Source organism: Xenopus laevis, chromosome 1S (assembly GCF_017654675.1).
Source record: "Xenopus laevis strain J_2021 chromosome 1S, Xenopus_laevis_v10.1, whole genome shotgun sequence".
NCBI lineage: Eukaryota > Metazoa > Chordata > Amphibia > Anura > Pipidae > Xenopus > Xenopus laevis.
Window position 1 is genome coordinate 137897530 of NC_054372.1, and position 17941 is coordinate 137915470.

A 17941-nucleotide genomic window follows, 5' to 3' on the forward strand; every position below is an offset into this window, starting at 1 on the left:
TCAAACCTTAAGAAGTAAACCATTCACTAAAGTTGCATGATAAAGGACAAGTGCACAGAGTTGTGATAAAATAGTTAAAACATAATACAGTTATGGGAAACATTATCTGAAAAACTGTTATCCAGAAAGCTCTGAATTACAGGAAGGCCATCTCCCATAGACAACATTTTAATTAAATAATTTTTAAAATGATTATTGCTGGCATAACAATCCTATAGGGTTTAATTAATGCTCAAATATTTTTCTTTTTAGAAAATGAAGGGGGTATTTACTAAAACTCCCAAATCCCCTTAATTTACCCTTAAAACTTCTCTAACAAATCAGGCAAAGTAGCTACAAAATCGTGCATCAATTAGAATTGTACGACTTTGACGAACGAATTGGCGCCCAGAAAAGGCGACCTTATCGAATTGTTGATGCAACAACTCAAATTTATCGAGAATCCCTTAGGTAAAAAACATGCTCCAATTGTTAAGGGGACCATCTGCCATTACAGATTCAACAGGTTTTAGCTGGAGTATTTTCGGATTTTTAGCAGCTTCAGAGCATAAAAATTCAAGTTTTTATTCCCTTTATAAACTCAGCCGGAAATATGGAGATACAAATTATAGAAAGACCCCTTATCTGGAAAACCCCCAGGTCCCCAGCTTTTCGGATAACATACCTACAATATTTACTTATATGGCCCAATTAGCCAGACTGTACTATTAAAAGAAAACTGCCAATTCTAGGGGTCTCAGTCCCATGGGACATTAATGTTGGTCATAGGTGACCCCTTTGTCAAGGAATGGCTTGAATCTCTCACATGACTGGCTTGTTTTGCTGATTATCGAATATAGAACTGCTTGCTTATGGTCACATGGCTTCCTGTAGCAATTAATGGTTATTTGGGGTTGTGAGGCTGGCTGTGGTCTTATTTGTTATTTATTAAATAAAGATGTTTTGGAAAAAAAAGAACTTTTGCAGCAGGACTGGGACTGGGACCTTGGAAATGTGAATTGCTCTTTGCCACATGGCAAGGGAAAGGGTAAACAACTGACATCCAAAATGTTAAGAACATGTCAAACAGGATCCAATCATTTGTTTCTTGTATGGAAAAGTCAGTGATCTGACTTCCTTCAGTCTATAACCAGTAACACATTTAGTTTAACAGGATACTCTGCACCGTATCATAAAGCATGTTATAAGTTAAAAGTTAAATATCATCCTACAGGTTTGTGTAATGCAGCGGACCATCTGGATTAAAGGGATTGCTCATCTTTACATTAGATGGGGATCAGCGAATGTTTCTTTTTAACCTGTAAGGGGGCCCTGGTGCCAGTGTTTTTTAAAAATCTTTTATGGGGGGCCCTTGTGTCAACATTTTTTTTACATATAGGGGGCCCTGAAAACCAATAATTTATATATAAAAAAAAAATATTATGAGGGGCCCTGGTGCGAATGTTTTTATAACATATAGGGGGGACCCTGGTCACCAATTATTTTTTTTAACTTGTAGGGGGGCCCTGAAAAAAAAACTTTTATGGTGGCCCTGGTGCCACCATTTTTTTTAACTTTAAGGGGGCCCTGACCATCAATGTCTTTTTATAACATTTGTGTGGTGTTGTTTACAGTTTTTAGTGCTGATGTTTGTGTGGTCTTTTAACTGTGGTGTGGAGTGGGCAGGATCTGGGGTGGGGCTTCTGGGGTGGGCCCCCAAAAATGTTGTTGTATGGGATTTCTAATGACGGCCCTTTCTAAACATAAATAGAGGAAAAAGCTTGGCCTGGGGCAATGTAACAGGCTTTGACATTTCTAGTCTATTTCCTATGTTGAATTGAAGCTGTCTTCTGCTCACTATCCATCAAAATCCTCATTTCTTGTTTCTATTCTGTGCTCTTCACAGCACCTCACATTTAGCTCACTATCTTCATTTGTTAACTCACCAAATGTTCCTCCACAACCTAATAAACAGTACCATATACATACATGTATCAAATCATATACAGTATATGCTTATTCCACTTTCCTTATTGCTGTTATTTGCTGATGGATATGTTGCCTCTAACCCTGGTCCCACTCACCATCTTACTCAACAGGCTCAGTTACAGAAACTGATTAACTGACTTTCAACATTTTGATCACATCATAGTGATATTCCTCGGGGGAAAAAACAAGCAAGAGTGTAAGCAGTGCAAACCCTTAATAACCCTCCCTCTGTGCAGAAAATGGCACCAAACACAGGAATTTCATTACCACAGAAACCAGAAGTGGGTGTAAAAAAACAAAGGAAAAGCAGCTTGAAAGAAAATAATAAAACAAAATGAAAGAAAACGTTAACTGTAGATACAGCAAGTTGTGGAAATACTGTACATTTAAATAAAGCAGCTGTTGTGGGATTATTCATAACAAAATACAGAACAGAACAAATAACAGAACAAAGTAGTAAGTCCAGTTTCTTGGGGATAACCAAAGAACCTAGTGATACAGACAGGATTATCTAAGTATTGCATATCAGGTTGAGGACTGTTGTCCAGGCACTGGGTCAAAAATTGGCAAAAATAGTAAACAAGAGGGGTCAGAAGGGTTTTATCCAGAATCTAAAACAGAGCTCAATCTCTAAAGTGCTAAAATCAAAATTCCAAGAAGGTACTGCACTACCCAAACAGGAAAGTGACAGAGATGTGTAAGGATCTGAAATAAACATTGTAGCCACTAGAGGCCAGGCTTCTTAAACACAACAATAAAAAGGGGGATTGATTGAACTATACCTCTTTGCACCATTTATATAAAAGAGGAATGAGTCATGTTCTGCTTTAAAGCCATTTGTGGTATATCTTGATAGTCTTTGATAAGTGCTAGTATCTGCTAATTAGCTAAGAAACTCTGTTCTGTTGTTTCTTTATCAAGAAGCAATATGGCCCCACCCTTGTCCGCTTGCCTGATCACAATTGAGTCATCAGATCTTAGGGATCTGATTGCCGCCGATTCAGCATTAGATACTGTTAGTTGCTGTGGGATTTGGGCTTAGAAAAGCTTTATTGCTGCAAGTTATCACACTATTGCATAAGGAGATGTGAGAAAGTTGCAATGGAATAAAATGCTTTTAGAGCAGAATGTATGGGCTACTTGGTCAGTAGTGTGTTTAAAGTGATCATTTAGCTTCAGGGTACAGTAAACAGGTAAATGTCTTGCATGATCTCAAAAGAATTACAATGGTGATTAGGAACAAATGAAAGACCCTTAGGGGCAAATTCACTAAGCGCCGAAGCGCCGAACGCTAGCGTTAATTCGCTAGAGTTTGGCATTTTCGTTACTGCGCAAATTCACTAACGAATGCTGGCGTAGTTTCGCTAGTGTTACTTCGCATCCCTTACGCCAGGCTAATTTTCGCTAGCGACGTAACTACGCAAATTCACTAACTTGCGCAGTGTACTGAACGCTACCTTTTACGCTAGACTTCCTTCGCCACCTCAGACCTGGCGAAGCGCAATAGAGTAGATAGGGATTGTTTCAAAAAAAATTTTTTCTAAGTCCCAAAAAACGCTGGCGTGTTTTCTACATGATGGGTCGAAAGATCGAAAAAAATTTTGGGGCTCCCCTCCTTCCCTCCTACATTTCCTGACTCATGGCAACTTACCTAGACAGTGGGCACATGTGTAGGGCAAAATAAAAATTTTATTTGCTGATTTGAAGGTTTTCTAGGCATTTGTAGTGCTGATACGTATTCCTCCATTGAAATTTGAATTTCGCGCCGAATGCAAATTAGCCTTCGCTAGCGTAACTTCGCTTTACATAGCGAATCAACGCTAGCGCAACTTCGCAACCTTACGCTACCCCTGAGCGCAACTTCGGATTTTAGTGAATTTGCGGAGCGCTGGCGAAACTACGCCTGGCGAAGTGCGGCGAAGCGCGGCGAAGTTGCGCCTGGCGCAACTTCGCATCTTAGTGAATTTGCCCCAGTCTGTTTAGACAGATTAAAGGACCAGTAACAAAGAATTGTTACATCGAAAAAAAAACACAAACTTTAAAATCACTTTATTAAGAAATAACTTTGCTTGGGCTCCTCTTCAGAAAGGGGCGATCCATCGTGCGGTGCTTGATTTCTCCTCCCTGCTTTCCTTATGGGAGATAGCCAGGGAGGAGAAATCGAGTGACGCAGGATGGATCGTCGCCGTGCCACCTTTTCTGAAGAGGAGCATAAAAAGTAATTTCTCAAGGCTTTGCAATTTTAAAGTTTCATTTGTTTCATTTATTTTTTCTATGTATACTAACAAATTTAAAAAAAAAAAAAAAAATTGGTGTTACTGATCAGCCAGTAACGCTGCTTGTCATCACACATGAGGAAGTCCAAAGATGTGAAGTGTAACAGTATTAACAAATGGAGGTGCTTCCTAGTTTAGCCTCAGAGGCATAAACATATGGAACATGGAGGAGCACTCACCAAACAACATCACAGCATGCCTGGGTGCAGGCAAAATGTATACAAAGTATCAAAAAACAGTACCACACTCAACAGGCTCAGTTAGAGTAAATGATTTTAGTTAATAAACAAAATAAATTCCAAAGTTTCAAACACATCATAGTGATTGTCCTCAGGGAAAAAAAACAAACCAAGCAAAGCCTCTAGTCTTGACCTGGCTACAATGTTTATGTTACTTTGTTTCTATATATGTGTTTCCTGCAATGTCTCTAGCTACATGTTATAACGCGCCTCTTATTTCAGATCCTTACACATCTCTGTCACTTTCCTGTTTGGATGGTGCAGTCCCTTCTGGGCATTTTGATAGTAGATTGAGCTCTGTTTTAGATTGTGGATAAGACCCTTGTGCCTATCTTGTTTACTATTTTTGCCATTTTTTGACCCAGTGCCTATGCAACATCCTCAACCAGCTATGCAATATTTAGATATCTAGAAAATCCTGTATGCCTCACTTGGTTCTTTGGTTATCCCTAAGGAACTGGACTAACTTCTTTGTTCCATTGTAACCCCACAATAGCGGTTTGATCTAAATGTCTACACAACTTGCCATATCTACAGTTAACATTTTCTTTCATTTTATTTTATTATTTGCTCTTAGGCTGGGTTTTCCTTTGTTTTTTAAACCCACTTCTGGTTTCTTTGGTAATTAATGGGATTCCTGTTTTTGGTGCCATCTTCTGCACATGGGGAGGGTTATGAAGGGTTTACCATTTACCAATGATTTGAATACATCATCATCTGAGGTCAAATTAACATTAAGCTAATGCATGGCTATTGATTTGGTCAAAACTCCACATAGAGGTGGGGATGTCGATCTGATTTTATTACAAAAAGAAGCATTTGGACATTTGAATTGGGCTGTGTGGCTCCTAAAGGACTGAACTCGACCCTCCAGTTTAATGGGTTTCTAGATAAGAGATAATACAGTTGGTTTGAATATCAGTGAAACAATGTAACTAGTTTTAGGTTCTTCTAACTATTTAATGGATTTTGTAACTAATGACAATTTGCAACAAATTATATATTAACATTTTGTATAAATGTTAGGCGTACTTAAGGTCTATAATATACTTAGGGTGATAGACAGGGGCGCGCCACCAATGAGGCGAGTTGAGAAACTCGCCTTAGGCGGCAACGCTGGAGAAGTTTCCAGGGGTGGCAAAAAGCCGCTCCTGGTACCTTTAAGAGCCGAATTTCCGGTATTTAAACCTGAAATTCTTCTTTACTATTGCGCATTAGTGTTCCTGCCTCCCCTCCCGACAGGTAAGTCGACGAGGGGTGGCGGCATTGCAGGAGCTGCCTCAGGGGGCGCTTTCATTAGAATCTGCACTGGTGATAGAACAGGTATGGTTTAGGTTGTTTTAATGTCTTTTAACCTAATCACTAATTTATGCATGCAGCACTTTATGCAACATGATCACTTTTTTGAATAATTTATATGAAATTTTTTTAATACATGAGATGAAGTTTATACGTTCGTACCATTGCTGTTCAACGGCTACAAAGGGTTAATGTTGCACATGTCACAGTCACATGATGTGGGTGGAAGTTACTTAATGAAATTTAGTTTATGTCATCACATGTAATGCATTGATGATAAGCAATAAACTGTAAAAAAGCTCAAGTATTAAACCATTTACTGCTACTAGGTAGTAGAATTAAATTGGCTGTAAATACACCCTGAGCCACAACAGTTATACATCTTACAATAATGTAATTTTTAATAAAGATGTCAAGGTTACAGTGAATTGCCATCTACCAACTATGGCAAAGGAGCCTAAAGGATGGTAGAGTCTACAAGTGAAAGCTACAGGTGTGCGTCAGATTTTCCAAATGTATTTACCATAAAAAATATCAATTGTCATTAGCAATCTCATCAGAAGTCTTTCTTGTGCTTCATTCATTCCTGAGTGGAGATGAATACCATGTTAATATTAATAAAACTTGTGGTTATTGTGTAATTTGCATTATTAGTATTTGTATCTGACTGTACCTTTAAAAGTAGATATGATCATGTGTTTTCTCAAATAACATTTACTCCCCCATGCTGAAACAAATAAAACTGACCACTTTACCTTTGATTTAAGACCTATGTTACCCCCCATGATCATCTGAAATGCTTGAGACGACACCAAGTGTACAAGAAAGAAGAAGTATGTACAGAATAAAATCAATCACAGAGACTTGAGCAATTTAAAAGGAGTATTGACCACCTATGCCCTTTTTGACCTACCAAAGCACCACCTAATAGCAAATGATGAAAATGAAACAGCACATATCCTTTTAGGTGAATTCAAAAGCCCTTCACAGAATTTAGCACAACATCGCAATACAGAAATGTCAAAATCCTGATTTTGTGTGAAAGAGGTGAACTTAGATGTATTGTATGCTTGTACAAATATGAAGTATTAACCTCTAAACAGCCATTGGGATATGGTTTTTGTATTTGTTTTATTTAAAAGGAAACCAGTTTAACATTCCCACATTCTTAAAAAAAAAAAGCATGTAGTTACTAAAAAAATGACTATGTTTTTCTTTACTGGGAATTGTGTGTTTTTTTTGTGTGTTTGTTTTCTTTCTGATGTTTGCTTAAGCTCAAAAGGCAAAGTATTGTAGCATTCATTTAGGCTATATTAGGTTATGTCCAGCTAAAAACAGCAGAGCATTGGTTACACTGAACTCTAACAAACACGAATGGGCCTTTACTAAGCAGAGGTACTATATGAAGGGGAGATGTAGTAGAATGGCAACTCACTTAGTAGATATTGTAGAATGGCTACTGTGCTTAAAAATAAATACGGATGTCTGCAGACAAACAGAACTGGTTTATTGTCCAAAACAATATCCACAGGATTAGGTACTTACAAATCCACAGAGGCCATGCAGATGTCAGGACAGTTTGGATCAGCATGATGTAGCAACATGTGGAGACATCTATGGAATTTTTAGGGTTATCCCTAGGGCTTCAGTGGCCCATGTGGTCCAGATACCATAAGGCAGAAATGATCAGGGAGAATAATCTAAGCTTGATTCCCTATTTGAACTACAGTCCCTTCACTAAGGCAAAGCAGTGAGTGTTAGATCTTTTATTAAACGTTATGAATCCCTTGTCAAGCAGTCTGATAAGTGTAAGTACCTTATTATGATGAACCTCTGGTTTATAGGTGTTTACACACTAAGAGAAGAGTTCTTGGGACATCTGAAAAAGGGCAGTGGAACACCCAGGAAAGTACAAGTGAAGGTGGGTAATATTCTCAGTAGAGAAGCATGATCTTAATGATAACTTCTTTCCATTAGGTAATTGATGCAGAGGTCCCTTTCGGAGGTAAGTATGCACAGATCGAGGATGAGAGGAACACCAACCACTGCCTGTTGTCAATCCTTCTTGGAGCATGGGCTGCTCTTTCTATCTAAATCTGACTACCTCACTTTCCTAGAAAGTGCTAGGAATAACCTGTCACTGATTAAATCCTTGTGCAAGGGGTCCCTGCTCCCTAACTTCACTTGGAGGGTTTTCCCTCTAAGGCAACAATGCTTTACTGAGCCCTTTTTGATCCCAGGCTCCCTGGAACACATCCAGCTGGTTTAGCAACTGAAGGCCAAAGAGGAAGATCCACCCCTACCCAAACTCTATATTGAAGTGTGGTAGAAAGTGGTCATAGGCCTAAGAGCCAATGATTGAAATATATATATATATATATATATATATATATATATATATATATATATATATATATATATATATATATATATATATATATATATATAAATAATTGGATATATGATTTTTTTTTTCCAGTACATAGGAGAAAAGGAAATGTAGGGATTTAAAGCCATAGGGAGGGTACAGAAACTATTGGGCTATTGGTCCCTACAGTATTATCATGTATTCCATAATGTGGTTTTCTCATTTTTTTTTCCTAACAAGAAGATGTAAATTCACAATATTCTAATAAAATCAACAATATTTAAAAATGTATTTTTTAGCAATATTTCAGAACATGCGGCATGAAATGTATAACTAGTTAGAAATGTATATAGTTACGTGTAGACTGCTTGTCAGTGCATGACAAGTGTATATTATTTCTCCATTATTTTCAATGTTTGCACCCCTGGGAAAAGTCAATACATGCCAACTGTTGGGCATGTCCCTGAACTCTCCTACTCTATTAGCTTTTTATAGTCATTTTTGTTTCTGTGTGTATGGGCTGCTGTATTTGTTTGCATATGTATGTTTATATGTTTACATGTGTATTTTAATGTGTTGGTTTTTGTTGGTATTTTTATAAATGTATTTATTTGTGTTTGTGGACGTGGGCCTACTTCCCAATATTTGAATATTGAATATTTCCCCATCTAATATAGTAAAGAACGTAACTGAAAATACAAATACAAATTACACAATTAATAGCTGATTTATATCTGATTGTGGTTAATTCAGATATCAGTCAGGTTGGTTGGAATACCCTGAGGAACAAGCAATGTAACAAGATATTGGTGCAGTCTGCAGTCATTCTGTATCATCCAGTGCCAGATTTTCAGATTAGCTACAGTAAATGGCAACTTGGCCACCAAGTATTTTTTTATGTGTATGGACAGTATATGGTATTATTAAGATGAAGCACACTCCAAGTGGCTCACCATATACTGCCATGTCACCTTTTTAAATAAATAATTTCATTTTGCTTCATTTTAGTACATGAATGTGCCATGGAACACTGGGGTAGAGTCCCCATATTTCTGATTGTGTTCCAACATGAAGTATATGTAACGCTAAAAAAAATAATGTATGAAGCGTAATATGGATCAGCTTTGCTGTAGAATGCCATTATTATATTATATATCTTCCAGCTCTCATTGCAATACATTTTTTACATTCTAGATTATACTGACTCAAACAAATGCAAATAATGCTGTTAATTAATCTCTACTATATCAAGGTCTATATATACACAATAAACAGCTCGCATTTCTCTACTTATTATTCTCACCTTTCTTGACTTTGTAGCTGCATGACAAGAAGTGCACACAAATCAAATATGCAGTGTCTTTTTCCTAGAGTTTTATATCATAATACATCAGAATTTTTTTACATGCTTTTGACTATGGAACTGTAGAGCAAGAAAACTCTTGGCGTGCCCTTCACAAAAAGTCAGAAACAAGTGAAAGCAGTGAATTGCATGAGTTTTCAGCAGTCATATATCCCAGGTGGGCAATCATCAAACGTTCCCTGTCTGGAATTTGTTTATTGTTTGACAAACAGCTTGCAAGTCATTAAATATTGAGCAATGTTTTCAACTTCAACTGGTAAATGTTCATGTATTTTAATGATTTCAATGGAAGAGTTTTTCTTTTCTTTTTTTTTCTAATCACATGTTAAATAATCACATTTTCAAAATGTATAAGTAGGCAAATATACTTACTTGACGTCTCTATATTTATATATATATATATATATATATATATATATATATATATATATATATATATATATATATATATATATATTTCAAGGAAACTTTGTTTTGAGATTTTTAGGATTCTTCCATGAAGTTTACTGAAACTATACAATGTTTAGTTTAAGAACTGTAATGATAGTAAAAGTTATTGAAGCAATAAGTGAGCTGTAATCTCATGCCAGTAAGTTTTGCATTAAAGAAAAAAATCCTGTTGGTAAAAAAAATCATCAAGTTGAAAAAGATGCCCTAAACATCTATATTTAATATTTTTATTTTTAGTAGTCAGTGAATTATTACATGGATTTTCTGTTATCTAATTGGTGGATATGGGTTAGAGGGTCAGTGCAAACGTTCACCCGTAAGCCAATTAACAATTAGTTTGTAATGATTTACTGCAGAAAATACTAAAAGCAAGGATCCTTGTGTCATGTTTTATTACTCTGGGAGAATATTGACATCAATGTATGTACACTTCAGTGTTTTACTTGCTGAAGTAATGTGATGTGATTCATGTGATTACCAGAACAACAGTAGAGATGGTATTTCGTTTTTTTTTCATGTCAGTAAAGATGATATCCAGCAATACTCACTAATAGGACTGAAATCGACTCAATTCATGCAAATGAAAGGTAAACTAGTGAGTTTCAGCTAACACCTACTTGAATAGTTCAATGGAACCATTGTGATTTGATATTAGTGACAGTTTACTTAAAGCGATACTGACATGTTCCTATAAATATCATAGGAATGCGTCAATATCAAGTAAATGCTGCACCCAGAATAGTTCCCCTCAAAGCCCCCTGCAAAGCCACCACCAGCCCCCGCAAACCTGCATTCACCTGACCCTCCGACACTGCTAAAAGACCTTCTGAGCCATCTCAGTGGTGCTGGGCTGGGGGGCGGCACAATCCTTCCATATGCTTAGTATGAAATTATGAGGAATTTAGCCTATGGAAGGATCGCTCCACCCCAGCCGAGCGTCACTGAAGCAATCCAGAAGATCTGTTAGTAGTGTCAGCGGGTCAGTAGCACACAGGTTCGCAGGGCTGGTGGTGGTTTTGCGGGGGGCTTTGCAGGGGGCTTTTCGGGGAACAGTTATGGGTGCAGCATTTACTTTATAATGACACGTTCCTATAATTTTTATAGGAAGGTGTCTGTATCGCTTTAAGGGGTTAAAGGCCTTAGCTGCCTAGCAAATAAATATGGCATTCCTTCTTACTGTAGTGTTGCTTTCATTTGTACCACAGCTTAGACTGCAGCATACATGCCTTTATTGTATTTTCCCCTTTCTCTGGATCAACTAGCAGATTTCTATATATATAAGATCTCCAATAAATGACAGAGATAGCATATACATTGTGTTTTATGTGAAAGTAGACCAATAAACATAGTTTAATGTTAGCCGTGATTTCCAATAATGTGGATAAACTGAACTTTTTCTATAATTTTGATAATTGAGCGCTATGAATATTATTTTCAAAATAGTCTGGGCTTTGTCCATGTCAAGTGAAAAATTATTTAGTACTTAACCAGACAGCATGTGGGCCCATCAGTTAGTTGCTCTCAAGCCAGCCCATGTATGGTATAGATTTCAGATTGATGTGTATTTTTAGACAGAAATCCACCCTGTGTGCTCAGACAGGTGAATTACAACTTTTGCCATTGCTTATAATATGCTGATGAAGAAACTGTTGATGTAGCTTTAGACTTAGCCTACCCAAACAAAAAAATCACCCTCTGCCTATACCAAGTTATACATGAAGTCTTTCACTAATAATTACTCTTTGTCACATTGGTAATTGAATTTGAAATAATGCCACTTTTTACCCATTCTCAATGTACGGTGGTGTAATTATATCACTGTTTCTTGACAAACAGGAACAATAAACTCAATATTAAACTCATTTAGGCCGTAAGCATGTTATGACATAGAATGTATACTCTTTGGACAGGACACTCGTTCCGGCTGCTGACTTCACTTATTTATTTATTCTCACTGTATAATTTACATTGTAAATAGAGTGCCCTTGCTTGTGTTGACACCTTATAAAACATTGCTTACATTTGTGGTGCTATATAAAAAAAATAATATAAACACACAAGCATAATATCTAGATCTCAACGGTCAATAGACAACAACTCCTCTTTTGATATAAAACAATAGAAACCCCTCAGACATCCCAACAATGAATTCAGAGAATCATAACTGCCACTTGAAAGGAGCTAAGATTAGAAATAGGCATAATAATACAGATATACAAGTCTTAAATTGAATGATCCCATTTGAAATCACTTGAAACTCTGTGGCATCCCTAAATAATGTTATATCCACTCATAACAGCTAACTATGTCATATGCAGTTTGATTATCTTGAATGTAGTGGCAGACTGAATAATGTAAGGGTGAAGGGATTGCCTGAAGCTGCTGTATAAGAAAACTTTATATTTTTTTATTTGCTTTGTTAGGTACTTACATAATCTTGGTAAATCCAAGAGATAACCAAAAAGACAAAGATCCCAGAGAAAAAAGGCCAAAGGGAAACAACTCTGATTCACCATGACACGATAATTGAAGAATTCATTACTATTTAATTAAACATAGAAATAAATGATAAATACACAATGCTTAGTGCTTAGTGATGTCATCAGTTTAAAGTGATATAATTTGTGTCACATGACCTTATTAAACTTGTCCATTATAAAAGACAATGTACCCTTTATTGTAAAATATGAGGATCCCATTGGAATGAATAGAGAATGGTGCAATTTTACTGTGGTGAGCTCTAATTTCACTGATAATTCTATCCCTTTGCACTTTCTCTGCCTTACTATGATCCACTCATATGTGCTTTGTGTACAGAGTTACAACATCAGTCTGTGAGCACACATACAGAGTGGATTTTGGTGCCAAAATGCACACTTTCACATTTCCGTGGATGGAGTGGATGAAAGTGGATCAGCCTTTTCATTGCCGGTGTTTCTTCACAGGCTTTCAAAAGACTTGGGAGCAGATTTATTAAAATATGAAATTTTGATATTCATGGAGAAAAACACATTAATATACTCGGAAATAATTTCTAAAAACTTAAGTAGTCATGAGGTTTTTTTTTTTCATAAATCTTTCTTTATTGATTTTAATTAAAAGGGGAGGGTACAAAAAGGAAAAAGGGGTAAGAGATAAGATAAGATAAATTCACATCAAATACAGACTATTGACTGGTTGAGTTAACAATGAGTCACACCTACTGTATGTCATAGGTATATAATGTTATAGTTAACAAAACATTATTGTGTTAGCCAAAAATTGTACCTAGACCATTATCAAAACAATTACAAATTCTCTAACCATGATTTCCATGTCTGAAAGTATTGTGATATCTTATCATGCAATAGGCTCATAATTTCCTCCAATGTTCTGGTTTCCTCTATTAGATTACTCCATTCAATTTCAAAGGGTAGTGTCGGTGATTTCCATTGTTTTGGTATCATAGCATTCACTGCATGTAGGAGATGTAAAGTTAGTCTACCTGTTATCACATTGTTCTTTCTTCTGTCTATGTGAAATAGTAATACATTTATGTCGGAGTGATAGAATTTAGATCTTGTTATTTTATTTATCCAACAACATTAATCCAATAGGGGATAATCACAGGACATGTAAACCAGATATGTTTATAAAATCCCACTTCCGAGTTACATCTCCAACTGTAGTCATGAGTTATTAAAGAAAAAAACAACAAACATTTGCATGAATTGAAGTAAAAACTGGTGAGAAAAGTCACAAAAATTCCAAAAGACAAAAGTCATATGGAATTGGAAGATTTCAAACAACCTTATTGCTTTTCTTACTGTATAATTTACATTGTAAATAGAGTGCCCTTGCTTCTGTTGACACCTTATAAAACATTGCTTACATTTGGGGTGCTATATAAAAAAACTAATATAAACACACATGCATAATATCTAGATCTCAACAGTCAATAGACAACAACTCCTCTTCTGATATAAAACAATAGAAACCCTTTAGACATCCCAACAATGAATTCAGAGAATCATAACTGCCACTTGAAAGGAGCTAAGATTAGAAATAGGCATAATAATACAGATATACAAGTCTTAAATTGAATGATCCCATTTGAAGTCACTTGAAACTCTGTGGCATCCCTAAATAATGTTATATCCACTCATAACAGCTGACTATGTCATATGCAGTTTGATTATCTTGAATATAGTGGCAGACTGAATAATGTAAGGGTGAAGGGATTGCCTGAAGCTGCTGTATTAGAAAACTTTATATTTTTTTATTTGCTTTGTTAGGTACTTACATAATCTTGGTAAATCCAAGAGATAACCAAAAAGACAAAGATCACAGAGAAAAAAGGCCAAAGGGAAACAACTCTGATTCACCATGAGACGATAATTGAAGAATTCATTACTATTTAATTAAACATAGAAATAAATGATAAATACACAATGCTTAGTGCTTAGTGATGCCGTCAGTTTAAAGTGATATAATTTGTGTCACATGACCTTATGAAACTTGTCCATTATAAAAGACAATGTACCCTTTATTGTAAAATATGAGGATCCCATTGGAATGAATAGAGAATGGTGCAATTTTACTGTGGTGAGCTCTAATTTCACTGATAATTCTATCCCTTTGCACTTTCTCTGCCTTACTATGATCCACTCATATGTGCTTTGTGTACAGAGTCACAACATCAGTCTGTGAGCACACATACAGAGTGGATTTTGGTGCCAAAATGCACACTTTCACATTTCCGTGGATGGAGTGGATGAAAGTGGATCAGCCTTTTCATTGCCGGGGTTTCTTCAGAGGCTGTCAAAAGACTTGGGAGCAGATTTATTAAAATATGAAATTTTGATATTCATGGAGAAAAACACATTAATATACTCGAAAATAATTTCTAAAAACTTAAGTAGTCATGAGGTTTTTTTTTTTCATAAATCTTTCTTTATTGATTTTAATTAAAAGGGGAGGGTACAAAAAGGAAAAAGGGGTAAGAGATAAGATAAGATAAATTCACATCAAATACAGAGTATTGACTGGTTGAGTTAGCAATGAGTCACACCTACTGTATGTCATAGGTATATAATGTTATAGTTAACAAAACATTATTGTGTTAGCCAAAAATTGTACCTAGACCATTATCAAAACAATTACAAATTCTCTAACCATGATTTCCATGTCTGAAAGTATTGTGATATCTTATCATGCAATAGGCTCATAATTTCCTCCAATGTTCTGGTTTCCGCTATTAGATTACTCCATTCAATTTCTAAGGGTAGTGTCGGTGATTTCCATTTTTTTGGTATCATAGCATTCACTGCATGTAGGAGATGTAAGGTTAGAACAATAAGGTTTAGGCAAGGAAGAGCCTGAGAGGCAGAAAAACTGCTCAAGTGAATTTATTTATGTTTCGCACTACATGTTTCGAGCCTCCTGGCTCTTTGTCAAGTGTAATACACAGAATGCTCAATGAAACTTTTAAAGCATACAAACAGGAAATGACCTCAATGTGATCCTCATTACCAATTTTCACCCTCCCCCTAAAGGTGAACATTAAATCGAATAACAATGTCCTTAAAATCCATGTAAATAGTCCAATGTGCAAGAGGTGTAGTCCAATTAAGAACCCTGTGAAAGGTGCTGGAAGTAAAAATTAATCATTAAAACAAATTAAAAGCATTGTAACTTTATATAAGTAAGATTTACATGGTACTGTTACCAAACTATTAACCTACTACTTACTCATAATCAATTTTCCTTGCACAAATAGCTATCTAAAATCTTCAATAAATATTTCAAATTTTAGCAGAAAAATAACCCATACTTTACCATTAGAAGTACTCAAATATTTCTGAATGGGCAAAAATTCAAGGCCTGCGAAAGGGGATAAACAGCAATTAATATTATAGAAAACATTTTACACTCCAATTTTCATTTAGACCTTTAGGTGTAACCGTATCTAGTTTCTTAATCCAATACATTTCTCTTTGTTGGATTCTTTGGAGTAAGTTTCCACCCCTAGATGGCGCTCTAATCACTTCCAATACCAGCCATTTTAGTTGTGATACATTGTGTTTCTTTTCAGTGAAGTGTCTAGATACCGAAGTATCAGTATAAGTATCTTTCTTATAATTACGAATGTTGCCCCGATGTTCCTTTATTCTAGCTTTTACAGCCCGGGGCAACATTCGTAATTATAAGAAAGATACTTATACTGATACTTCGGTATCTAGACACTTCACTGAAAAGAAACACAATGTATCACAACTAAAATGGCTGGTATTGGAAGTGATTAGAGCGCCATCTAGGGGTGGAAACTTACTCCAAAGAATCCAACAAAGAGAAATGTATTGGATTAAGAAACTAGATACGGTTACACCTAAAGGTCTAAATGAAAATTGGAGTGTAAAATGTTTTCTATAATATTAATTGCTGTTTATCCCCTTTCGCAGGCCTTGAATTTTTGCCCATTCAGAAATATTTGAGTACTTCTAATGGTAAAGTATGGGTTATTTTTCTGCTAAAATTTGAAATATTTATTGAAGATTTTAGATAGCTATTTGTGCAAGGAAAATTGATTATGAGTAAGTGGTAGGTTAATAGTTTGGTAACAGTACCATGTAAATCTTACTTATATAAAGTTACAATGCTTTTAATTTGTTTTAATGATTAATTTTTACTTCCAGCACCTTTCACAGGGTTCTTAATTGGACTACACCTCTTGCACATTGGACTATTTACATGGACTTTAAGGACATTGTTATTCGATTTAATGTTCACCTTTAGGGGGAGGGTGAAAATTGGTAATGAGGATCACATTGAGGTCATTTCCTGTTTGTATGCTTTAAAAGTTTCATTGAGCATTCTGTGTATTACACTTGACAAAGAGCCAGGAGGCTCGAAACATGTAGTGCGAAACATAAATAAATTCACTTGAGCAGTTTTTCTGCCTCTCAGGCTCTTCCTTGCCTAAACCTTATTGTTCCAGTTTGAAGTGTACCCAGGTGGAGGTACTTAACAAGGATTGAAGCCGACGAATTGCATGCATTAGGGTCACAGGTAACAGTCACCAGACTGATTTGAGATGTAAGGTTAGTCTACCTGTTATCCCATTGTTCTTTCTTCTGTCTATGTGAAATAGTAATAAATTTTTGTCGGAGTGATAGAATTTAGATCTTGTTATTTTATTTATCCAACAACATTAATCCAATAGGGATAATCACAGGACATGTAAACCAGATATGTTTATAAAATCCCACTTCTGAGTTACATCTCCAACTTAAGTCATGAGTTATTAAAGAAAAAAAAACAATTTTCATGAATTGAAGTAAAAGCTGGTGAGAAAAGTCACAAAAATTCCAAAAGACAAAAGTCATTGGAAGATTTCAAACAACCTTATTGATTTTCTTCCAATTAAAACAGTCAAGATTTTCAGTCTTAAATAATAGTTAAAATAAATGTAACAATTTGAATTTTCTTTGTGTGCAACTTTTTTCAAAATCAGATGTGACCATACCTAATCAAATTCTTTTCATGCATTGTAAATAGAATTAAAAAAAATGCAGTTGCTGTAAAAAAAGTATGTTTTTTGTAGGGAAAAAGTCATCATTACAGAAAAAAAATCTTTTTATAATTGATGAGTGCCTGTTTATGTGGATGCTAGTCTTTCTTCATGAATTCCAAAAGATTTATCTAGTGGGCACTATAGTTCTTCCTAGTTATTTAAAAATCTAAGCCTTTCTATTGATCAGAATTGATTGTTCAATAATAATCCATGGTAACCAATGGCAGTTCATTTAATGGAACATTAACACTGATTTGATTTAATTGTATACGTGTTAGTGCATTTTTGTTGTTATAGCTCTTTGAGAGTAATGCACGATGGACAATAAATCATTCCATGCGAAACCTACAAACAAAATAAAACAATATTTTACTAAATGCTAATAATAATGCAGTGATTGAAATTAAAATAAATAAGCACACCTCA